Source organism: Symphalangus syndactylus, chromosome 11, assembly GCF_028878055.3.
Source record: "Symphalangus syndactylus isolate Jambi chromosome 11, NHGRI_mSymSyn1-v2.1_pri, whole genome shotgun sequence".
Taxonomy (NCBI): domain Eukaryota; kingdom Metazoa; phylum Chordata; class Mammalia; order Primates; family Hylobatidae; genus Symphalangus; species Symphalangus syndactylus.
The window spans coordinates 45,133,283-45,158,917 of NC_072433.2; the positions used below are offsets into that span (position 1 = coordinate 45,133,283).

At 40.3% G+C, this 25,635-nt stretch overlaps 1 long non-coding RNA gene across 1 annotated transcript in view; it reads right to left on the bottom strand.

Moving 5' to 3' along the window:
• Nucleotides 1-3,371: 3,371 nt before the first annotated feature.
• The window catches only part of LOC134731721 (uncharacterized), a 53,808-nt gene continuing 31,544 nt past the window's right edge, over nucleotides 3,372-25,635 (bottom strand). Inside the window, exons 2-3 of the long non-coding RNA XR_010114223.1 lie at nucleotides 11,566-11,738; nucleotides 3,372-4,080 (exon numbers count right to left, since the gene is read on the bottom strand). This is a non-coding gene — a long non-coding RNA (uncharacterized lncRNA). The remainder of the gene's footprint in view (nucleotides 4,081-11,565; nucleotides 11,739-25,635) is intronic.

Below are 25,635 nucleotides of genomic sequence, written 5' to 3' on the forward strand. Positions count from 1 at the left end.
TAGGGAAACCCCAGTCTTTTTTTATATACTTTAAGTTCTGGGGTACGTGTGCAGAACGTGCAGGTTTGTTACATAGGTATACACGTGCCATGGTGGCTTGCTGCACCCAGCAACCCATCATCTACATTAGGTAATTCTCCTAATGCTATCCCTCCCTGGCCCCCCACCCCCGACAGGCCAGGGTGTGTGATGTTCCCCTCCCTGTGTCCATGTGTTTTCATTGTTCCCCTTCCACTTATGAGTGAGAACATGTGGTGTTTGGAAACCCCAGTCTTAAGTAAAATTCTCTTATGGTAGGGTTACCCTAGTACATCAGCATCCTGATTAGGGATTTCAGATGCCATGCTTCCAGCAGGCAAGCTTATTAAACAATTGCTTCTCAGCAACATGCCTACTAGTCTATACTTCCTTCTGTGATGTGGGGCTGAGACTCTGCAAATGAATTCCTTCTTTGCCAGATAGCTTCCTGTTAGGAGCCGCTGATGTGGAGGACACTTGAGGGAGATTGGAAAGCTGGAGAAGGGAAAAATAACTTGCTCTTTTCTGTTTTGCCCTGTCCTGTTGGCATCACTGTGGTGATGGCCCTCCACTGCAGCAGCAACATGGAACAGCACCAGCTGGCAGCATACCCTTCTGAGTTCTCAGTCCCACTTCCATGGGGCCCATCCTCCAAGAATCTAGGTTCCAAAAACCCCATCTTTGTAACTTTGTTTCTCAAGCCCTGTCTTAGTGGAATCAGGCTGCTATAACAAGACATCTTAGACTGCATAATTTAGAAATAATACAAATTTATTTGTCACAGCTCTGGAGGCTGAGAAGTCCAAGATCAAGGTGCTGGCTGATTTGGTGTCTGGTGAGGGCTCACTCTCTGCTTCCAAGATGGCATCTTGTAGCTTTGTCTTCTGGAGGGAACAAACACTATGCCTTCACATGGCAGAAAGGACAGAAAGGCAAAAAAGGGATGAACCCTCTCCCTGAAGCCTTTTTATAAGGGCACTAATCCCATCTCTAAGGGTGGAACCCTCAGGACCTAATCATCCCCTAAGGGCCCCACCTCAGTATCATCAATTTGGGGGTTAAGTTTCAACATATGAATTTTGGAAGGACACATACATTTAAACCATAGCAAGCACTAAGGGTACTGTATCTTTCTGCAGATACTGTATTTTGATACCTTTGTGTTTCCTTCTTGCCATTAGGTCCCTTTGAAAGAGATAATTTAATTTAGAGAAAACTAATACAACCTTTTTTCCCTGACTTGACTCTGACTGATCCAATATTTAATATCAGGAGTGATCCCATAAAATGGTCTTCAGATAGCATTCTGGGATTGCTTTTGTCATGATCTTGGCCTTAAATGCAGTTGTGGAGTGTTTGAGAAATGGTTGTTAGTAGTAGCAACCCATAGTAGGCAGTGGCATCATAATTAATCAAATTATCACCCATAATTGATCATGATAGATTGCCTACTGAAGCAATTGCCTTGGGGACCAAGTGGCTGCTACACTTGACTGTTAGAGGTATGACAACGACTTCAAGGACCATATAGTGGGACAGCTATATCTACCTGCACTGAAGAGATTAAGAAAATGGACAAATTCAAGGCTTTAATGCTCACCTTAAGTCATGGTCAGAGAACCAGAGAGCTTTAATTATTATTTCTTATAACTGCAGATACCATCTCAACAAAAACCGAATGCAAAACCTAATTGTGAGTTACTGAATCACAACTTAAGTTGAATTGTCAGACCACCAAGTCTCATATGTTAAGGCATTGATTAGGAAAGAGTAGGACCCTGGATATAAAATAAGGATATGTGAGTGGACTCAGATGACGCTAAAAACCCTAAGCCCCTGTCTTTCTGAGCCTCTTTTTCATAGAAAGGAGGAGCACCTCCTTCTGTGTCTAGGAAACTAATCTTCCTTTGCTTGACGATCTTGTAACATTTCACCTGGGACCATGCAAGGTATGTCTATTTTTCTCAACACCCACCCAGTATTAGTTATCTATTGCCACACAACTAATTCCTGTAAAACTTAGTGGCCTAAATCAATTTTTATTATCTCTCACAGTTTCTGTGAGTCTGGAATTCAGGCACAGCTTAGCTGGGAAATTCTGGATCAGGGTTTCTCATGAGGTTGCAGTCAGGGTGTCAGCTGGAGATAAACCAACTGAAGGCTTCACTGTGGGCTAGAGGATCTACTTTTAAGATGTCACTCATGACTGGGAAGTTGGTTCTGGCTGTTGGCAGGAGACCTCATTTCCTCATCACATGGATCTATCCACAGAGAACTTGAGTGTCCTCATAACATGGTGGCTGGTTTCCCAAGAGTGAGTGATCCAAGACAGTGTACAGTGAAGCCACAGACCTATCTCCTAGCCACAGGTGATTGAACCAGGGTGGACACTGACCCATGAGGCATCCTGGTGGAAAAACCTCAGGTAAAAAAGAGAAAATGGAATCAATGGAGCCTGTCAGATTATCTCTTAGGAATTTGATCTGGAATACATGCTGGACAGATCCTAAGTCCTAAGGGCTATAAGTAAGTTGAAGTTATGCAGAAGCAGGAGCCCTGAGGAGGAGAAAAATACACAGGGGAGCAGGAAACGGAGGCAGAAAGGATGTCAATAGAGGTAGGAAATGTAAAGGCAAATATTAGGAGATGTTATATTACCTTAAAATAGTATGTCTGCAAACTCCAACTGAGGGTCCAAAATGATCCTGTCAGTAGAAAAGCCTCAGAACCTTCCCGTCCCTGAACTGTGCCTCACTTCCACTCTTTGATGGCTGTCAGGACAAGTCAGAGTCTTAGCTTCCTTTTTTGCTATGTGCATCCTGATAGTAAGACCTCATTGCTGTTTCTTTGCAAGCTTCTGTTTCTTACAACTAAGGCAGCCAAATGAGCCAGAGCTTTTAATCAAGTAATGCACTTCAGAGTTTACATAGCTCTCTCACAGCTCATTGGCATCAAATTCTTACAAGACCCCAGAGAGGGAGCACAGTAACTGCTCCATTCCACAGTTGAGGTAATTGGGGCTCATAAGGATTAAAGTAACTGGCCAAGTTCACCCAAATCGTAAGGTAAATCAGGGCAGAGCTCAAATCCAGTTCTACTTCCTTGCCCAATGTTCTTTCCCATGTCACCATATAACTACTATCATATATATATACACACAAATGAACTAGGGAAGATGCACTCAGCCACCAAGTCACCCTTTGTGCGCTGAGCACCATTCTAAGAGTTCAGACTCAGCAGGGTGTGAAACGAAGACCCTTGTCTCATGGAGATTCCATTCATAAGTGTAGTCATGTGAAGCAAACCACAAACATAAAATGAATTCTGGAAGCCCACCATGAAATCTGCCCCATTGTCCTGCAACCACCTCAGGGCATGTATGTGGTTATTATTACTATATACAGGCATACCCCGGGAGATTGCAGACTCAGTTCCAGACTGGCACACTAAAGCAAATGTCGCAATAAAGTGAGTCACAAATTTTTTCATTTCCCAGTTCATAGAGGAGTTATGTTTACCCTATGCTGTAGTCTAATAAGAGTACAATGCCATTTTGTCTAAAAAAATCAATGTATATACCTTAATTTTAAAAATACGTTATGGCTAAAAATTGTGAATGATCATGTGGGCCGTCAGTGAGTCATATATATATATATATATATATATATATATATATTTTAGACGGAGTTTTGCTCTTGTTGCCCAGCTGGAGTGCAATGATGTGATCTTGGCTCACTGCAACCTCCACCTCCCGGGTTCAAGCAGTTCTCCTGCTTCAGCCTTTCAAATAGCTGAGATTATAGGTGCCTACCACCATGCCCGGCTAATTTTTTGTATTTTTAGTAGAGACAGGTTTCACAGTGTTGGTTAGCCTGGTCTCGAACTCCTGACCTCAGGTGATCTGCCCGCCTCAGCCTCCCAAAGTGCTGGGATTACAGGCATGAGCCACCGCACCGGGCCAAGTCATAATCTTTTTGCTGGTGGAGAGTCTTGTCTCAATATTGATGGCTGCTGATTGATCAGAGTGATGGTTGCTCAAGGCTGGGGTGGCTGTTGCAGTTCCTTAAAATAAGACAACAGTGAAGTTTACCTCATTGATTGACTCTTCCTTTCATGAAATATTTCTCTGTACCATATGCTGTTGTTTGGTAGTATTTTATCCACAGTAGAACTTCTTTAAAAATTGTATTCAATTGTCCAAGTGCAGTGGCTCATGCCTGTAATCCTAGCACTTTGGGAGGCCAAGGCAGGCAGATCATGAGGTCAAGAGATTGAGACCATCCTAGCCAACATGGTGAAACCCCGTCTCTACAAAAAATACAAAAATTAGCTGGGTGTGGTGGCACCCGCCTGTAGTCCCAGCTACTCGGGAGGCTGAGGCAGGAGAATCGCTTGAACCTGGAAGGCAGAGGTTGCAGTGAGCCGAGATTGCGCCACTGCACTTCAGCCTGGTGACAGAGCAAGACGCTGTCTCAAAAAAAAAAAAAAAAAAAAAAACATATCCAGTCCTGTCAAATCCTGTCATGGCTTTATCAACTAAATGTATGCAATATTCTAAACAGTGTTGTCATTTCAACAATTTTCACAGCATTATTACAAGGAGTAGTTTCCATTTCAAGAAACCAGTTTCTTTGTTCATCCATAAGAATCAACTTCTTATGCATTCAAGTTTTATGAGATTGCAGCAGTTCAATTACATCTTCAGGCTTCAATTCTAATTCTAATTATCTTGCTATTTATAGCACATTTGGAGTGACTTCTTTCACTGAAATCTTAAGCGCTTCAAAGTCATCCATGTGGGTTGAAATCAACTTCTTCCAAACTCCTGTTAATGTTGTGAATCACAAGTGTTCTTAATGACATCTAGAATGGTGAATCTTTTCCAGAAGACTTTCAATTCATTTTGCCCAGATCCAACAGAGGAATCACTGTCTATGGCAGCTATAGCCTTTAAAGTCAAAATTACCCCTTGATTTGTCAGTTGCAGAATTTTGTTGTCAGTCATGAAAACTACATTAATCTCCTTGCGCACCTCCATCAGAGCTCTTGGGTGACCAGGTGCATTGGTCAATAAGCAGTAATTTTTTTATTGTTATTTTGTAGAAACAGGGTCTCCCTATGTTGCCCATACTGGTCTTGAATCCCTGGACTCAAGTGATCCTTCCACCTTGGCCTCCCAAAGTGCTGGGATTACAGGTATGAGCCACTGCACCCAGGCTTTTTATTTTTTATTTATTGTTATTATTTGCAGTGAGCAATAAAATTTGAAAAGACTTTTTTCTAAGCAGCGGGTCTCAAAAAATGGGTTTAAAATATTCAGTAAACCATGCTATTAAGAGATGTGCTGCCATCCAGGCTATGTTGTTCCATTTATAGAGCATAAGCAGAAGTGATTTAAAATGTTTCTTAAGGGCCCTAGGATTTGGGGAATGGTAAATGAGCACTGGCTTCAACTTAAAGTCATCAGCTGTACTTGCCCCTAATAAGAGATTCAGCCTGTCCTTTGAAGCTTTGAAGCCAGGCATTGACTCCTCCTTTCTAGCTATGAAAGATGGTACCTTCTTCCATCTGATCTTTTTCCTTTCTCTGAAGGCCATTTCATCTATATCGAAAATCTGTTGTTTAGTGTAGACACTTTCATCACTGATCTTAGCTAGATCTTCTAGATAACTTGCGGCAGCTTCTCCACAAGCACTTGCTGCTTTACCTTGCACTTTTATATTATGGTGACGGCATCTTTTTAAAACCTCATGAACCAGGCTTTGCTAGCTTCCAACTTTTATTCTGCAGCTTCCTCACCTCTCTCAACCTTTACAGAATCGAGGAGAGTTAGGGCCTTACACTGGATTAGGCTTTGGCTTAAGGGAATGTCATGGCTGGTTTTATCTTCTATCCAGATTACTAAAACTGTCTTCAGATGGGGAGAAGGGGACCTTTGAGATGCCAGGCATCTGTGTGAAATTAGGTTTTTCTTTTGCCCATATTCCAAGGCTGTTTCACTTTCTTATTATTCATTCATTCACTGGAGCAGCACTTTTAATTTCCTTCAAGAACTTTTCTTCTGCATTCACAACTTGGTTAACGGTTTGGCACAAGAGACCTAGCTTTTGGCCCATCTCGGCTTTCAACATGCCTTCCTCACTAAGCTCAATCATCTCTAGCTTTTAATTGAAAGTGAGAGATGCGGGATTACTCCTTTCACTAGAACACTTAGAGTCTATTGTAGTGTTATTAATTGGCCTAATTTCAATATTGTTGTGTCTTGGGGAATAAAGAGGCCCAAGGAGAAGAGAGACAAGGGAATTGCTGATTGGTGGAGCAGTCGGAACACACTCACTTATCAAAGTTCTTCATCTCATCTGGGTGCAGTTTATGGAGCCCTAAAACCATTACAATAGTAACATCAAGGATCACTGATCACAGATCACCATAACAGATATAATAATAATGGAAACATTTGAATTATTATGAGAATGACCCAAATGTAACACAAAGACAAAGCAAGTACATGCTGTTGGGAAAATGGCACTGATAGACTTGTTCAACCCAGGGTTGCCACAAACATTTAATCTGTAAAAAAAAATGCAATAGGAGCGGTGAGAGAGGGCATCCCTGTCTTGTGCCAGTTTTCAGAGGGAATGCTTCCAGTTTTTGCCCATTCAGTATGATATTGGCTGTGGGTTTGTCGTAGATAGCTCTTATTATTTTGAGATACGTCCCATCAATACCTAATTTATTGAGAGTTTTTAGCATGAAGGTTGTTGAATTTTGTCAAAGGCCTTTTCTGCATCTATTGAGATAATCATGTGGTTTTTTTCTTTGGTTCTGTTTATATGCTGGATTACATTTATTGATTTGCGTATGTTGAACCAGCCTTGCATCCCAGGGATGAAGCCCACTTGATCATGGTGGATAAGCTTTTTGATGTGCTGCTGGATTCGGTTTGCCAGTATTTTATTGAGGATTTTTGCATCAATGTTCATCAAGGATATTGGTCTGAAATTCTCTTTTTTGGTTAAGTCTCTGCCAGGTTTTGGTATCAGGACGATGCTGGCTTCGTAAAATGTGTTAGGGAGGATTCCCTCTTTTTCTATCGATTGGAATAGTTTCAGAAGGAATGGTACCAGTTCCTCCTTGTACCTCTGGTAGAATTCAGCTGTGAATCCATCAGGTCCTGGACTCTTTTTGGTTGGTAAGCTATTGATTATTGCCACAATTTCAGAACCTGTTATTGGTCTATTCAGAGATTCAACTTCTTCCTGGTTTAGTCTTGGGAGGGTGTATTTGTCGAGGAATTTATCCATTTCTTCTAGATTTTCTAGTTTATTTGCATAGAGGTGTTTGTAGTATTCTCTGATGGTAGATTGTATTTCTGTGGGATCGGTGGTGATATCCCCTTTTTCGTTTTTTATTGCATCTATTTGATTCTTCTCTCTTTTCTTCTTGATTAGTCTTGCTAGCGGTCCATCAATTTTGTTGATCTTTTCAAAAAACCAGCTCCTGGATTCATTAATTTTTTGAAGGGTTTTTTGTGTCTCTATTTCCTTCAGTTCTGCTCTGATTTTAGTTATTTCTAGCCTTCTGCTAGCTTTTGAATGTGTTTGCTCTTGCTTTTCTAGTTCTTTTAATTGTGATGTTAGGCTGTCAATTTTGGATCTTTCCTGCTTTCTCTTGTGGGCATTTAGTGCTATAAATTTCCCTCTACACACTGCTTTGAACGTGTCCCAGAGATTCTGGTATGTTGTGTCTTTGTTCTCGTTGGTTTCAAAGAACATCTTTATTTCTGCCTTCATTTCATTATGTACCCAATAGTCATTCAGGAGCAGGTTGTTCAGTTTCCATGTAGTTGAGCGGTTTTGACTGAGTTTCTTAATCCTGGTTCCTTACACCTTATACAAAAATTAATTCAAGATGGATTAAAGACTTATATGTTAGACCTAAAACCATTAAAATCCTACAAGAAAACCTAGGCAATACCATTCAGGACATAGGCGTGGGCAAGGACTTCATGTCTAAAACACCAAAAGCAATGGCAACAAAAGCCAAAATCGACAAATGGGATCTCATTAAACTAAAGAGCTTCTGCACAGCAAAAGAAACTATCATCAGAGTGAACAGGCAACCTACACAATGGGAGAAAATTTTTGCAACCTACTCATCTGACAAAGGGCTAATATCCAGAATCTACAATGAACTCAAACAAATTTACAAGAAAAAAACAAACAACCCCATCAAAAAGTGGGCAGAGGACATGAACAGACACTTCTCAAAAGAAGACATTTATGCAGCCAAAAAACACATGAAGAAATGCTCCTCATCACTGGCCATCAGAGAAATGCAAATCAAAACCACAGTGAGATACCATCTCACACCAGTTAGAATGGCCATCATTAAAAAATCAGGAAACAACAGGTGCTGGAGAGGATGTGGAGAAATAGGAACACTTTTACACTGTTGGTGGGACTGTAAACTAGTTCAACCATTGTGGAAGTCAGTGTGGCGATTCCTCAGGGATCTCGAACTAGAAATACCATTTGACCCAGCCATCCCATTACTGGGTATATACCCAAAGGACTATAAATCATGCTGCTATAAAGACACATGCACACGTATGTTTATTGCGGCACTATTCACAATAGCAAAGAGTTGGAACCAACCTAAATGTCCAACAACGATAGACTGGATTAAGAAAATGTGGCACATATACACCATGGAATACTATGCAGCCATAAAAAATGATGAGTTCGTGTCCTTTGTAGGGACATGGATGAAACTGGAAAACATCATTCTCAGTAAACTATCGCAAGGACAAAAAACCAAACACCGCATGTTCTCACTCATAAGTGGGAATTGAACAATGAGAACTCATGGACACAGGAAGGGGAACATCACACTCCGGGGACTGTTGTGGGGTGGGGGGAGGGGGGAGGGACAGCATTAGGAGATACACCTAATGCTAAATGACGAGTTAATGGGTGCAGGAAATCAACATGGCACATGGATACATATGTAACAAAACTGCACATTGTGCACATGTACCCTAAAACCCTAAAGTATAATAAAAAAAAAAAAAAAAAAAAAAAAAATGCAATATCTTGAGGCATAATAAAATGAGGCATGACTGTATAGTTTTATTTATTTATACTCAGAATAGTTATAATTGTCAGTATGTTTAACTGTCAGACAGTTTGGACAATTCAAACCAGACTTAATTTATTAAGTATAAAACTTCAAGTTACTTAACCTTGTGCCTCAGTGGCTTCATCTGAAGAATGGGAATAATAATAGCACCTGTCTCACAGTGCTGTTATGAGGATTCAATGAGTGGAAATATGTAAAGTACTTAGAACAGCATCTGATACATGATAAGTATGTGTATTATTAAGTACTAGGATGGTATGTTTTTTATGAATATTATTAAAATTATTATTATAGAAGTTTCAAATGCAAACCTCTTTTAGGTAAACGTAGGAAAACCTTGCCTTTCCTCAAAGTGATGCTTTCATCAAGGAGGCAAAAGAAGAAACTGGGACCATGAGTCTAGACAGAACTGGCCTTGCCTGTTACTTGCTGTATGTCTTTAGGTAAGCCGCTTCACCTCTCTGAACCCCAGTCAGCTTATCTACAAAATGGAGAGGAATAACATCCCATCCTCTGGTTTGTTGCGAGAAACGAGCAGTACATTGCAGTTAGTATTGTGACAGGTAATAGTAATCACTGAATCAGCAAGACCCACAGCTGTCGACATCATCATTATGTCATTGTTGTTACCTGCAAACTCTAGTGGGTGGAATCAAGCAGATTTAATTTTGAAAGTGTGCAGATTTCACTAGGATAGTAAAAACTGTGGCCTGTTATACCATTAGATATTTATTATTTGCCTCCAGTCCTGATATGGTAACTTTGAAGAATGTCTGCCCGCAGGAGAAGCTAAGAGGTTTTTTAATTAGTTAATTCTAATATTAAGTAAGTAATATATTACCTTGAAAGGAAAACATTCAAGTCTTCTTTCTTTCTCTTTATCCTCTTCTTCAGTTGCCCAAGGAGAAGGAATTTCCATGGTCTGGTCAGTTTTGTGAACACTTATTGGGCTGAAGGGTGAAGGCACCGTGTTAGGAGGTCTGTGCATATAAGAGAGTAAGGAGACAGAGTGAGTCCCTGATGGAAAAGACTCAGCCGCGTATCTTACCTCCTGCCTCTTCTCCCACATGGCACCAGCCCTGGCACAGCACTAAGCCAGCCTGGTGCCAGGTGCTGGAAATTGGTTCTTCCGTTCTCACAATTCCACTCTCTGATTACAGCCTTCTGGCTCTGGAAGTGGTGGAATGGATCAATCTTTCCTCTTCAGGTCTTGACCACATAGGCAGAGCAGAACCGGCACTCAACTACATTTTCTTTTCTTTTCTTTCCTTTTTTTTTTTTTTTTTTTTTTGAGACAGGATTTTGCTCTGTCACTCAGGCTGGAGTGCAGTGGCATGATCTCAGCTCACTGCAACCTCCACTTCCCGAGTTCAAGCGAGCCTCCCACCTCTGCCTCCCAAATAGCTGGGACTACAGGCGTGCACTAGCACACCCAGGTAATTTTTTTTTTTTTTTTTTTTATTATACTTTAGGGTTTTAGGGTACATGTGCACAATGTGCAGGTTTGTTACATATGTATCCATGTGCCATGTTGATTTCCTGCACCCATTAACTCGTCATTTAGCATTAGGTGTATCTCCTAATGCTGTCCCTCCTCCCTCCCCCCACCCCACAACAGTCCCCGGAGCGTGATGTTCCGCTTCCTGTGTCCATGAGTTCTCATTGTTCAATTCCCACTTATGAGTGAGAACATGCGGTGTTTGGTTTTTTGTCCTTGCGATAGTTTACTGAGAATGATGTTTTCCAGTTTCATCCATGTCCCTACAAAGGACACGAACTCATCATTTTTTATGGCTGCATAGTATTCCATGGTGTATATGTGCCACATTTTCTTAATCCAGTCTATCGTTGTTGGACATTTTACTTTTTTCTAGAGCTGGGGTTTCACCATGTTGCCCAGGCTGGTCTCAAACTCCTGAGCTCAAGTGATCCAACCACTTCAGTTTCCCAAAGTGCTGGGATTAAAGACGTGAGCCACCGTGCCTGGCCCATACCCAGCTAATTTTTGTATTTTTAGTAGAGACGGTTTTTCACCATGCTGGCCAGGCTGGTCTCAAACACCTGGCCTCAAGTGATCCACCAGCCTAGGCCTCCCAAAGTGCTGGGAGTACAGGCACACGCCACCGGGCCTGGCCACACTCAACTACATCGTGGAAGAGTAAGTGTAAGGGTTAGTCCATGCCATGGGGTCCAGCACCAGATTCCTCTGCATTTGGAAGCAAGTGCTAGTTTCCCATTTGTCCTAGTTCCTTTCTCCCAGGGTCTTGGTCAGAAAGAATGGGTAGAATTTTGGTTTTCCTGGGTCCTTGGCCAAACTATACCTTAATACCATCTTCTGCCCAGATTTCTGACAGAATAAATAAATAGATGAATATAAGACACAGTCCCTGCCCTCAAGAGACTTACACCCTAATTAGGGAAGAAGAACTAATTCCAAGGACAGGCACTCTCCAGTGCTCTCTTCTGCTGCAGGTGCTGAGAGGACCACATGTTCAAGGAAGTGCCTCTATAAGATGGTGGAGACTCTGGTCCCTGAGTGTCTGTGTGGAGAAGAGCCCCTTGCTTGCACACATTGCCTACTTAACATAGGCAAAAAATACACTTTTGTTGAATCAACCCACTGAGATTTCAGAGTTGATAGTGCAGCACAGCTTAGACCACCCTGACTCTGTGGTTCAGGCTTAACTCCAAAGACATGATACTTGTTCAGTATCAATAAAAATCTCCTAAGAGGCTGTCAAGTAGTCTTTGTCCTAACCTCTTAAATTACATTATTCCAGGATCCTAGGGGCTATGGATCCTGACAAAACCGGTCCTAGTGACAAAAACCTAGCACCATGATGCAAAAAAAACCCTCCAAGTCACCAAAATAGAAAAGCAGGTAACAAAATTGTGTTTTGGGAAGACGTCTCTTGCTCTATTACGAAGATAGATTAAGGGAGGTGGGACTAGAGGAGTGAAAAACAAGAGGCTAGGAAGGATGAAGTTATAGGAAAGAAGAGGTCAAAAAAGGATGCTAGAGGAATGGGGAGAATCATGGCAGATGGGGAGAATCATGGCAGATGGGGAGAAGGGGACCTTTGAGATGCCAGGCATCTGTGTGAAATTAGGTTTTTCTTTTGCCCATATTCCTAGAGTCCTCAAATCATTTAGCTTCCCTATATTCATCCTTTCCTTGCCATCCCCACAGATGCATCCAAGCTTAATCATTTTAAGCAAAGCACTGTCTTTCCCAGCTGATAAAAATACTCACAACTCATCATGGTTGCTACTATCACATAGTCTTTTATTGAATCTCTTCCCATTTATTGGAAATTCAGAAAGCATCCAACTTCCTGCTTAGGCAGATTCTGCTACCTGGTGTGAACCATAGGAGCACAGGAAAACTCCCTTCTGAAAAGAAAATTTCCAACACAGAAAAATACCTGTCCACTTTCCTAACCATTTCTCTGTGGACCTGGGTGAATGAAACACATCAATTCCACAGGGAAGAACTTTGAGAATAGAAGTCATATGTTAGGATGGTGAAGAAAAAAGTTAGAAAGAGTGGCTGCCTGATGACTTTGTGAAGCCTGGATCAGTTACCTCCAGTTAATTTACATGACAAAGAAACAAACTTCTATGTTATCAAAGAATTCTTAGGTTTCCATTTCTATGTGATTAGACGTAATTCTCACTGGTACTGTGGGCTTGCCTGCTTCCTCCCCTCTTCCTCTCGTCTTTATTGGGAAGGAAATAGAGTTATGTGCAGTAATCTTTCAGTTCACACAGCTAATAGGCAGCAAAAAATCTTTAATCTAGATATTTCTGACTCTGAGCTTGAGTTCTTTCCACGGTACCAAGACATGTTCTGAATTGCATTTTGATAAGCATAGCATGGTATGCCTGGTAGGAAAGTCAGCATAAAGCACCAAAAGCAGGGAAGGCTTCTGGGGTCAGTGAGTAGCTTCCCTGGAGCTACACTTTATTACAAAAACAGAGGGGGCTGTCTTAAACCAAATTCTTTCAAATATAAGTAAGAAAATCTTAGCTCAAACTAAACTAAGCAAAATGGAAATTAATTGGTTCAAAGGACAGGGAAAGGTGGGGATTTGCTAGCTTTGTGCACAGATGGATCTAGGGATTTCCCAATATTTTTATTTTTCTATTTTATTCTTCTATCTCTACCCATTTGCCCTTCTTCACTCAATGGTTGATTTCATTCTCTCCCACAGCAGTCAGTCTTTCTCCATAAGGCAGAGGGAAATGATCTTTAATTAACCCAGATTCACATTCTCCCAGCTTAACATGCCAAGCCAGAGAACATGCATCTCTGTCTATGTCTGTATATTAGTGCTATTGAAGACTATGATTGACACTATCTACTCCTGGAATGATTGCTGTGGCTGTGAAAGGAGGTACCAAGATTGTCTTGCTAGCATAGAATGGATAGCCCAGGAGGCTGACGCTGCAGTAAGCCAAGATATTGCCACTGCACTCCAGCCTGGATGAAAGAGCACGACACTATCTCAAAAATAAATAAATAATATTTTTCAATGTAAAACTAAAAATTAAGAAAAAATTAATCAATGGAAACAGACCGAGAGGTAACAAAACTTATGTAATTAACAAACAAAGGCATTAAAAGAGCTTTTATAAATGTGTTCAAAATGCTTAACTAGTTAAAAGAAAAGCACAAGCAAAAGGAAAAGTGGAAGTTATTGTTTTAAATAAAAATATCAGAAATGAAAAACACAACAGCTCAAGAGAAACTTTCACTGGATAGGAATAACTGTATATTAGATATTGTAGAAGAAAATATGTAATTGAAGAAGTAACAGTAGCAACTAGCCAAAATAAGGCACAAAACAAAATAAAAACTATAAAAATGAACAGTCTTAATATCCTATGGAACAAAATCAAACAGTTTAATATACATATAATTGGAGTCCCAGAGAAAGAGGTATATAAAGAAGCATAAGAAAACTTTGAAAGAAATATTGCCAACTATTTTTTTACAAATTTGATGAAAATCAGAAAGACAGATGCAAGAAGTTCAACAAACCTCAAACAAAATAAATATAAAGCAAAGCACATCAAGGCACATCTTAATCAAATTCCTGAAAGCCAGAGGAAAAAAATGACTCATTGTGTACAGAGGAACAAAGATGAAAATGATTTCAGACCTCTCATCAGAAATCCAGAAAGGAGATAACATCTTTAAAATCCTAAGAGAAAAAAATAACTGTCAACTTAGGATTCTATATACAGTAAAAATATATCTCAAAAATGAAGGCAGGCCCAGCGTGGTGGCTCACACCTGTAATCCCAGCACTTTGGAGGCCAAGGCAGACAGATCACTTGAGGTCAGGCATTCGAGACCAGCCTGGCCAACATGGTGAAACCCCCGTCTCTACTAAAAGATACAAAAATTGGCTGAGTGTGGCGGCAGGCATCTGTAATCCTAGCTACTCAGGAGGCTGAGGCAGGAGAATCACTTGAACTTGGGAAGCAGAGGTTGTACTGAACGAAGATCTTGCCGCTGCATTCCAGCCTAGGTGACAGAGCAAGATTCCATCTAAAGAAAAAAAAAAGAAGGCAAATAAAAATATTTTCAGAAAAGCAAAAGCTAAGATAATTCATCACTAGCATACCTACACTACAAAAAATATTAAAGGGGTCACTTCCAAGATGGCTGAAGAGGAAGAGCTCTGGTCTGCAGCTCCCAGCAAGGTCTATGCAGAAGACAGGTGATTTCTGCATTTCCAACTGAGGTACCTGGTTCATCTCACTGGGACTGGTTGGACAGTGGGTGCTGCCCACGAAGAGTGAGCCAAAGCAGGGCAAGATGATGCCTCACCCGGGACGTGCAAGGGGTGGGAGATTTCCCTTTCCTATCCAAGGGAAGCCATGACATACTGTATGTGGGAAAACAGTACACTCCCACCCACATACTGTGCTTTCCCCATGGTCTTAGCAACCAGCAGACCAGGAGATTCCCTCCCTTGCCCAGCTCGGTGGGTCCCACATCCACAGAGCCTTATTCACTGCTAGCGCAGCAGTCTGAGATCCACCTGCTAGGCTGCAGCCTGACGGTGGGAGGGTCATCCACCATTGCTGAGGCTTGAGTAGGTAAACGAAGTGGCGAGGAAAGCTTGAACTGGGTGGAGCCCACCGCACCTCAGCAAGGCCTACTGTCTCTATAGACTCCACCTCCGTGGGCAGGGTATAGCTGAACAAAAGGCAGCAGACAACTTCTGCAGACTTAAACCTCCGTCTGACAGCTCTGAAGAGAGCAGTGGTTCTCAGAGCACAGCGTTCAAGCTCTGAGAATGGACAGACTGCCTCCTCAAGTGAGTCCATGAGCCCTGTGTAGACTGGCTGGGAGACACCTCCCAGTAGGGGCCAAGAGACATCTCATACAGGTGGGTGCCCTTCTAGGACGAAGTTTCCAGAGGAAGGATCAGGCAGCAATATTTGCTGTTCTGCAATATTTGCTGTTCTGCAGCCTCCACTGGTGATACCCAGGCAAACAGGGTCTGGAGTGGAACTCCAGCAAATTCCAATAGACCTGCAGCTGAGAGGCCTGTTAGAAGGAAAACTAACATCAGCAAAAAGGACATCCACACCAAAACCCCATCTGTAGGTCACCAACATCAAAGACCAAAGGTAGATAAAACCGAAAAGATGGGGAGGAAGCAGAGCAGAAAAGATGAAAATTCCAAAAACCAGAGGGCCTTTTCTCCTCCCAAGGATTGCAGCTCCTCGCCAGCAATGGAACAAACTGGACAGAGAATGACTTGACAAGTTAACAGAAGTAGGCTTCAGAGGGTCGGCAATAACAAACTTCTCCGAGCTAAAGGAGCATGTTCTAGCCCATCACAAGGAAGCTAGAAACCTTAAAAAAAGGTTTGATGAATGACTAACTAGAATAAACAGTGTGGAGAAGACGCTAAATGACCTGATGGAGCTAAAAACCATAGCACGAGAACTTCGTGACATATACACAAGTTTCAATAGCCGATTCAATCAAGAGGAAAAAAGGATACCACTGATTGAAGATCAAATTAATGAAATAGAGCAAGAAGACAAGATTAGAGAAAAAAGAATAAAAAGAATTGGACAGAGCCTACAAGACTATGTGAAAAGACCAAATCTATGTTTGACTGTGTAACCGAAAGCAACAGGGAGAACAGAACCAAGTTAGAAAACATTCTTCAGGATATTATCCAGGAGAAATTCCCCAACCTAGCAAGGCTGGCCAGCATTCAAATTTAGGAAATACAGAAAACACCACAAAGATACTCCTCAAGAAGAGCAACCCCAAGACACATAACTGTCAGATTCACCAAGGTTCAAATGAAGGAAAAAATGTTAAGGGCAGCCAGAGAGAAAAGTCAGGTTACCCATAAAGGGAAGCCCATCAGACTAACAGCTGATCTCTCAGCAGAAACCCTACAACCCTACAAGCCAGAAAAGAGTGGGGGCCAATATTCAACATTCTTAAAGAAAAGAATTTTCAACTGAGAATTTCATATCCAGCCAATCTAAGCTTCAAAAGTGAAGGAGAAATAAAATCCTTTACAGACAAGCAAATGCTGAGAGATTTTGTCACCACCAGGCCTGCCCTAAAAGAGCTCCTGAAGGAAGCACTAAACATAGAAAGGAAAAACCGGTACCAGCCACTGCAAATACCTAGGAATCCAACTTACAAGGGATGTGAAGGACCTCTTCAAGGAGAACTACAAACCACTGCTCAACAAAATAAAAGAGGACACAAACAAGTGGAAGAACATTCCATGCTCATGGATAGGAAGAATCAATATCATGAAAATGGCCATGCTGCCCAAGGTAATTTATAGATTCAATGATATCCCCATCAAGCTAACAATGACTTTCTTCACAGAATTGGAAAAACTACTTTAGAGTTCATATGGAACCAAAAAGAGCCTGCATAGCAAATACAATTCTAAGCCAAAAGAACAAAGCTGGAGGCATCATGCTACCTGACTTCAAACTATACTACAAGGCTACAGTAACCAAAACAGCATGGTACTGGTACCAAAACAGATATATAGACCAGTGGAACAGAACAGAGTCCTCAGAAATAACACCACACATCTACAACCATCTGATCTTTGACAAACCTGACAAAAACAAGAAATGGGGAAAAGATTCCCTATTTAATAAATGGTGCTGGGAAAACTGGCTAGCCATATGTAGAAAGCTGAAACTGGATCCCTTCCTTACACCTTATACAAAAATTAACTCAAAATGGATTAAAAACTTAAATGTAAGACCTAAAACCATAAAAACCCTAGAAGAAAACCTAGGCAATACCATTCAGGACAGGCATGGGCAAAGACTTCATGACTAAAACATCAAAAGCAGTGGCAACAAAAGCCAAAGTTGACAAATGTGATCTAATTAAACTAAAGAGCTTCTGCACAGCAAAAGAAACTACCATCAGAGTGAACAGGCAACCTACAGAATGGGAGAAAAATTTTGCCATCTACCCGTCTGACAAAGGGCTAATATCCAGAATCTACAAAGAACTTGAACACATTTACAAGAAAAAAACAAACAACTCCATCAAAAAGTGGGCAAAGGATATGAACAGAAACTTCTCAAAAGAAGACATTTCTGCAGCCAACAGACACCTGAAAAAATGCTCATCATCACTGGTCATTAGAGAAATGCAAATCAAAACCACAATGAGATACCATCTCACACCAGTTAGAATGGCAATCATTAAAAAGTCAGGAAACAACAGGTGCTGGAGAGGATGTGGAGAAATAGGAACACTTTTACACTGTTGGTGGGACCGTAAACCAGTTCAACCATTGTGGAAGACAGTGTGGCGATTCCTCAAGGATCTAGAACTAGAAATACCATTTGACCCAGCCTCCCATTGCTTGGTATATACCCAAAGGATTATAAGTCATGCTGCTATAAAAACCCATGCACACATATGTTTATTGTGGCACTATTCACAGTAGCAAAGACTTGGAACCAACCCAAATGTCCAACAATGATAGACTGGATTAAGAAAATATGGCACATATACACGATGGAATACTATACAGCCATAAAAAAGGATGAGTTCATGTCCTTTGTAGGGACATGGATGAAGCTGGAAACCATCATTCTGAGCGAACTATTGCAAGGACAGAAAACCAAACACTGCATGTTCTCACTCATAGGTGGGAATTGAATGATGAGAGCACTTGGACACAGGGTGTGGATTATCACACACCGGGGCCTGTCATGGGGTAGGGGGAAGGGGGAGGGATAGCATTAAGAGATACACCTAATATAAATGACAAGTTAACTGGTGCAGCACACCAACATGGCACCTGTATACATTTGTAACAAACCTGCACGTTGTGCACATGTAACCTACAACTTAAAGTATAATAAAAAAATTAATAAATAAAAAATAAATAAGTAAAAATAAAATGTGGCACATATACACCATGGAATACTATGCAGCCATAAAAAAGGATGAGTTCTTGTCCTTTGCAGGGACATGGATGAAGCTGGAAACCATCATTCTCAGCAAACTATCACAAGGACAGAAAACCAAACACCGCATGTTCTCATTCATAGGTGGGAATTGAACAATGAGAAAACATGGACACAGAGTGGGGAACATCACACACCGGGGCCTGTCAGGGGGTGGGAGGCTGGGGACGGGATAGCATTCGGAGAAATGCCTAGGGTAAATGACGAGTTGATGGGTGCAGCAAACCAACACAGCACATGTATACCTATGTAACAAACCTGCATGTTGTACACATGTACCCTAGAAGTTAAAGTATAATTTAAAATATATATATAAATCATTCTATTATAAAGACACATGCACATGTATGTTCCTTGCAGCACTATTCACAATAGCAAAAACATGAAATAATCCTAAACACCCATCAATGAAAGACTGGATAAAGAGAATGTGGTACATATACACCATGGAATACTATGCAGCCATAAAAAGGAATGCGATCATGTCCTTTGCAGGGACATGGATGGAACTGGAAGCCATTCTCCTCAGGAAACTTACACAGGAACAGAAAACCACACACCATATATTCTCACTTATAAGTGACAGCTGAACATTGAGAACACATGGACACAGGGAGGGGAACAACACACACTGGGGTCTGGTGAGAGTCAGGGGAGAGGGAGCATCAGGATAAATAGCTAATGCATGTGAGGCTTAATACATGTGGTAGGTGATGGGTTGATAGGTGCAGCAAACTGCCATGGCACATGTTTACCTGTGTAACAAATCTGCACCTCCTGCACATGTATCCTGGAACTTAAAACAAAATTTTTAAAAGTCAAAAAATATACATATTAAAGGAAGTGCTTCAAGCAGTGGAAAATTATTGAAATAAAAGCTTGCATATTATAAAAAGAATAAAAAGTGCTAGAAATGGTAAATATTTGGGTAAATATAAAAGACTTTCTTTTCACTTGTAAGTTTTATTACAGACAATTGACTGAAGCAAAAATTATAACAATATATTTGGGGATATGTAACATATAAGACAAAGTATGTGCACAAAGTATGAGAGGGAGAGATAGAAGTATATTATTGTAAGACTCTTATATTGTGCATTAAATGATATAATATTTGAAGGTAGTCTGTGATGTTGATGTATATTTTATTTATTTATTTTGAGACAGAGTCTCACTCTGTTGCCTAGGCTGGAGTACAGTGGTGCGATCTCCGCTCACTGTAGCCTCTGCCTTATGGGTTCAAGCGATTCTCCTGCCTCAACCTCCCAAGTAGGCACATGTCACCATGCTGAGCTAATTGTTTTTATTTTTAGTGGAAACAGTGTTTCGCCATGTTGGCCAGGCTGGTCTCAAACTCCTGGCCTCAAGTGATCTACCCACCTCAGCCTCTCAAAGTGCTGGGATTACAGATGTGAGCCACGGTGCCCTGCTATTGATATACATTGTAAGCCCTGGAGTAACTACAAGAAAGCTGTTTAAAGGTATTTAGTTAATAAGACATTAGCAGATAAAATGGAATAGAAAAACACTCCAAAAGAAGGCTGTGTTGGCTATTCTTGCATTACTATAAAGAAACACCTAAGACTGGGTAATTTATAAAGAAAAGAGATTTAATTGGCTCATAGTTCTGTAGGCTGTACAGGAAGCATGGTGCTGGGCATCTGCTCAGTTTCTGGTGAGGCCTCAGGAAGCTTTTACTTATGGTGAAAGGTGAAGCAGGAGCAGGCATATCACATGGCCAGAGCAGGAACAAGAAAGAGCTGGAGTGGAGGGAGGTGCTACACACTTTTAAGGAACCATATCTTGTAAAAACTCACTCACTATTGCAAAGATAGCACCAAACCATGAGGTGTCCACCCCCATGACTGAAACATCTCTCACCAGGCCCAACCTCCAAAACTGGGGATTAAAATTCAACATGAGATTTAGAGGGGACAGCATCCAAACCATATCAAAAGCCAAAAAAACGGAGATGGATAAAGAGTAAAGAGCAGATGAAGGAAATAGAAAACAAATGTTAGACAATTAGGTAGATCTAAGAAATAAAAAGAAAAACGAAAAAAATTTAAATAAAAAAATCAAGATGGCAGACTTAAATCCAACTTTTTCATTTATTATATTAAATGTAAATGATCTAAATATTTTAATTAAAAGGCAGATACCAAATTAGATTTTTTAAAGCATGACCCAACTATATACTGAATACGAAAAACTCACTTTAAATTTTAAAACACAAATAAGTATAAAAATATAGAAAAAAGATATATGATGCAAACATTAAAGATACTAAAGCTGGAGGCCAGGTGTGGTGGCTCATACCTGTAATCCCAACACTTTGGGAGGCCAAGCGGGGGAGGATTGCTTAAACCTAAGAGGTTGAGGCCAGACTAAGCAACATGGTGAGACCTCATCGCTATAAAAAAATAAATAAAAAAAATTAGCCAGGCACACATCAGTGTGCCTGTCATCCCAGCTACTCAGGAGGCTGAGGTGGGAAAATTACTTAAGCCCAGGAGGTCGAATCACAGTGAACTATGTTTGCACTACTCAGATCTCCTGAGAACTGACTCACTATCAGCAGAACAACATGGGGGTAACCATCCTCATGATTCAATTACCTCCCACCAGGTGGGGATTATGGGAACTACAAGATGAGATTTGGGTCGGGGGACACAGCCAAGCCATATTACCACACAATGGAGAAAGGACAGTCTTTTCAACAAATGGTACTGGAAAAACTGGACATCCACATGCAAAGGAATTAGGTTGGACCCTTATCTAAAACCATATGCAAAAATTAACTTAAAATGGATCAAAGACCTAAATATAAACCTTAAAATTAGAAAACCAGAAGAAAACACAAGGAGAAAGCTTTTTGACTGGATTTGCCAATAATTTCTTGGATATGAGACCAAAGCACAGGCCACAAAAGAAAAAAATAGATAAATTAGACCTCATCAAAAGTAAAAACTTTTGTGCATAAAAGACACTATCAACAGTGTGAAAAAGCAACCCACAAAATGAGAGAAAACATTTGCAAATCGTATATCTATCTGGTGTTAATGTCTAGAACATATAAATAACTCTGTATTGTATATGTATATATGTATGTATTTTTTAATTTTCTATATATTATGATGTTTTGACATCTTTAAAAAACACCCTTCTAGCTGGAGAGAGATTTTCTAGCTAGTCAATTCTTCAAGATAGCAATGGTTCCAGGATGCCTTTGACACACAAACTAACCATTCTAGAGCCACGCCTCCCTGTCAGGCTTGTATATCCCAAGAGGCAATATTCCTCTGACTTAATCATCCCAGGGCCAGGTGTCAGACAACCAGGACCACTCCTAGAGCCCAAAGCCCACTGAAAGTGTTTAAATTAGCCAATCCTAAACTGTTCACACTTCCCACCTTTGTCTTTCCCATGAGAACCCCAACAAAGGCTCTGGCCTAATGGTTTTCCCTTGGCCTGTCTTCTGCCTCCTGATCACCCTGGTGTCTTTCCCATGTGGCCCTGCACGGTGTACTATGCCAATCCTCCTGTATCTAGGTGTTGTAAATATAATAACCTTTGATTTATCCTGAGCCTCTCCCGTCTCCTCTTGTGGCCCCACCATACTGACTATATCATAAAAGAACACAAAACAAACTCCTATAACTCCACAACCCCCCAAAAAAGAACTCGATTAAAAAGCAGGCAAAGATGCAAGCCTTGGAAGATCAACCAGGCCTGCATGAGTACACTCAGACAGTTGCAAAGCGGTTCCACTCTTCTCACCTTGGGATTCACTCCCACTCCCACTATGTCCCCTGTCAGCAGGAAGAAGCCAGAGAGATCAACAGCCTTTTCCCATATTCATAGCCTACACCTTAAGATTAAATCCCTCCAAAAGGAGGGATTGAAACAGGCTTTGCAAAGTTTTGACTGAGACAGTGAAAGAGATCTAACTTAACTGACTCCATCTTACTTCTAACCTCCAAGCTGTCCTGATTCATTCTTAGGCGTGGGCTGAACTAACTTTGGGAGAAACTTAGTTTATAGATTATAGTTTAAACAAGATGGTAACAGCCCTTTCCCAAAGCAGACCTCCTTCTTGCCTGGAGACTTCATTGCCTTTGTAGGACTAACATTAGCCATAAAATTAGAAATTATGGTCTAGGAGTCATGCAGCTGGGGGCTATAAGATTCTGACCCTCCCTAAACTGCTCCTAACATCGGTGCTTGAGATATTTTGCAGACCCTGCACTTAATGGATCAGTTGACACCACCCAAATCAATAAACTCATTCATCTGATCTTGTGGCCCCTACCCAGGAACTGACTCAACACAAAAAGACAGCTTCAACTCCCTATGATTTCATCCCCAACCAATCAGCACTCCTGGCTCACTGGCCTCCCCCCACCTACCAAGTTATCCTTAAAAACTCTGCTCCCCAAATGCTCAGGGAGACTGATTTGAGTATTAATAAAATTCCAGTCTCCTGCAAAAAAAAAAGGGGGGTAGTGCAAAGAACATCAACAGATATTTCTCCAAAGGAAATACACAAATGACCAATGAGCACATGAAAAGATGTTCAACATCACTAATCATTAGGAAAATGCAAATCAAAATCATAATGACATACTGCTTCACATCTATTGGGATGACAGTTATCAAAAATAATAGTGTTGGTGAGGATGTGAAAAAATCGAAATGCTTTTGTATTACTGGTGGGAATATAAAATGGTACAGCTACTCTGTAAAAATAGTATGGCAATTTCTCAAAAAAAAACTATTTTAGATTACTTGTTTAAGTGGAACAATACATTATTTGTCTTTTTATGACTGGCTTATTTCACTTGGCATAATATTCTCAAGGGTTATCCATGTTGCAGCATATGTCAGAACTTTATTCCTTTTTAAGGCTGAATAATATTGCATTGTATGTATATACCACATTTTCTTTATTCATTCATCCATTAATGGACGTTTGCTTTGCTTCCACCTCTGTGCTATTGTGAATACTACTGCTATGACCATGGATATGCAAATATTTATTCAAGACATGCTTTCAATTCTTTTGAAAATCTCCCCAGAAGTGGGATTTAGTGGGTCATGGTGGTCCTATTTTTAAATTTTTGAGAAACCCTCATACTGTTTTCAATAGCAGTTGTACCATTTTACACTACCACCAATGGTGCACAAAAGTCCCCATTTCTCCCTATCCCTTCCAATGCTTGTTATTTCTGTTTTTTAAAATAACAGCTATCCTAATGGGTGTGAGGTAATATCACATCGTGATTTAGATTTATATTTCTCTGATGTTTAGTGATATTGAATATATTTTCATATGCTTATTAGCCATTTGTATATCATCTTTGGAGAGATATCATTCAGGTACTTTGCCCATTTTTTAATTGGTTCATTTGGTTTTCTGTTGAGCTGTAGAAGTTTTTTTTTACATTCTGGATATCAGATATACGATTTGCAAATATTTTCTCCTATTTGTAGGTTGCCTTTTCACTTTGTTGATTGCATCCTTCAATGCACAGAAGTTTTGATGTGGTGTCACTTGTCTATATATTAGCTGGTGGTGGTACCTCTGCATTTAGGGTCATATCTGAGAAATTATTACTAAATTTAACATCATGAAGCTTTTCTCTTATGTTTTTTTCAAGCGTTTTTAGAGTTTTGGTTCTTACACTTAGGTCTTTGATTCATTTTGAGTTAATTTTTGTATAATTTTTGTAAGAAAAGGGTCCAGACAACTTTTTATAGAGAAATATCACCTAAGAGTGGAATTGCTGGGCCATATTATAACAAGTAACTTTTTAAGAAAATTAAAAATATGAACTATAACTATGTGTAATATTCCAGAATTTACATGTCAATGGGAAAGACATAAAATAACCAAAACAAATGTTTTAAAGGATACAATTGAAAGGTTTCAGGACTCCAATTTACTGTGGAGCTACAGTAATCAATGTGGTACCACAATGGCATCAGGAGAATCATAAAAGTTAAAAAGATGAAATAGAAAGTTCAGATGTACACTCTCATACATGTCAACTGACTTTTAACAAAGGTGCCAAGGTAATTTCTTTACAATAAATGGTGCTGGAACAACCGCATATCATATAGGGGTCAAAAATGGGTGTTGATCCTTACCTCACGCGATTCACAAAAAAATTAACTTGAAATTGATTATAGACCTACATGTAAAAGTTAGCACTATAACGTTTATCAAAGAAAATATTGAAGATCTTGAAGTAGAAAAAATCTTTTAGATAGGACACAAACCATTTAAAAATTTTTGATAAATTAGGTGTCAAGACTTCATCAAAAAACACTCCTGCTTTTTGGGGGGCATGGGGTGGTTGAAGAGGACACAGTTTCACTCTCTCACCCAGGGTAGAGTGCAGTGCAGTGACACAATCATAGCTCACTGCAGCCTCAAACTCCTGGGCTCAAGCAATCCTCCCACCTCAGCCTTTTGAGTAGCTGAGACTATAGGCACATGCCACCATGTGAGCCACCATGCCCAGCCAACTCTCACTTTTCTAATGATATCAGTAAGAAAATGAAAAAGAAAGCCACAGAGTGATGGAAAACATTCACAATACCTATACTTGAAAAGGGGGTTGTGTCCAGCTGTAGTAAAAACTCTTACAACTCAATAATAAGAGACAAAAAATTTAAAAATGATCAAAAAATGTAAACCCTTTACCAAAAAAGATTTGTATAAATTGCCATTAAGTACATGAAAAATACTCAACATCATTAGTCATCAGGAAAATACAAGTTAAAATCAAATGAGAAGATACCATAACACAACCAGCAGAATGATTAATACTAAAAAGACTGACAATATCAAGCATTGGTAAGGATATGGAGCAAGTAGAGCCTCATACATTGCTAATGGACTGTGAAATTTAAAATCACTTTGTAAAAGAGTTTGGCGTTTTCTTTATTCTACTATGAACTAGCAAT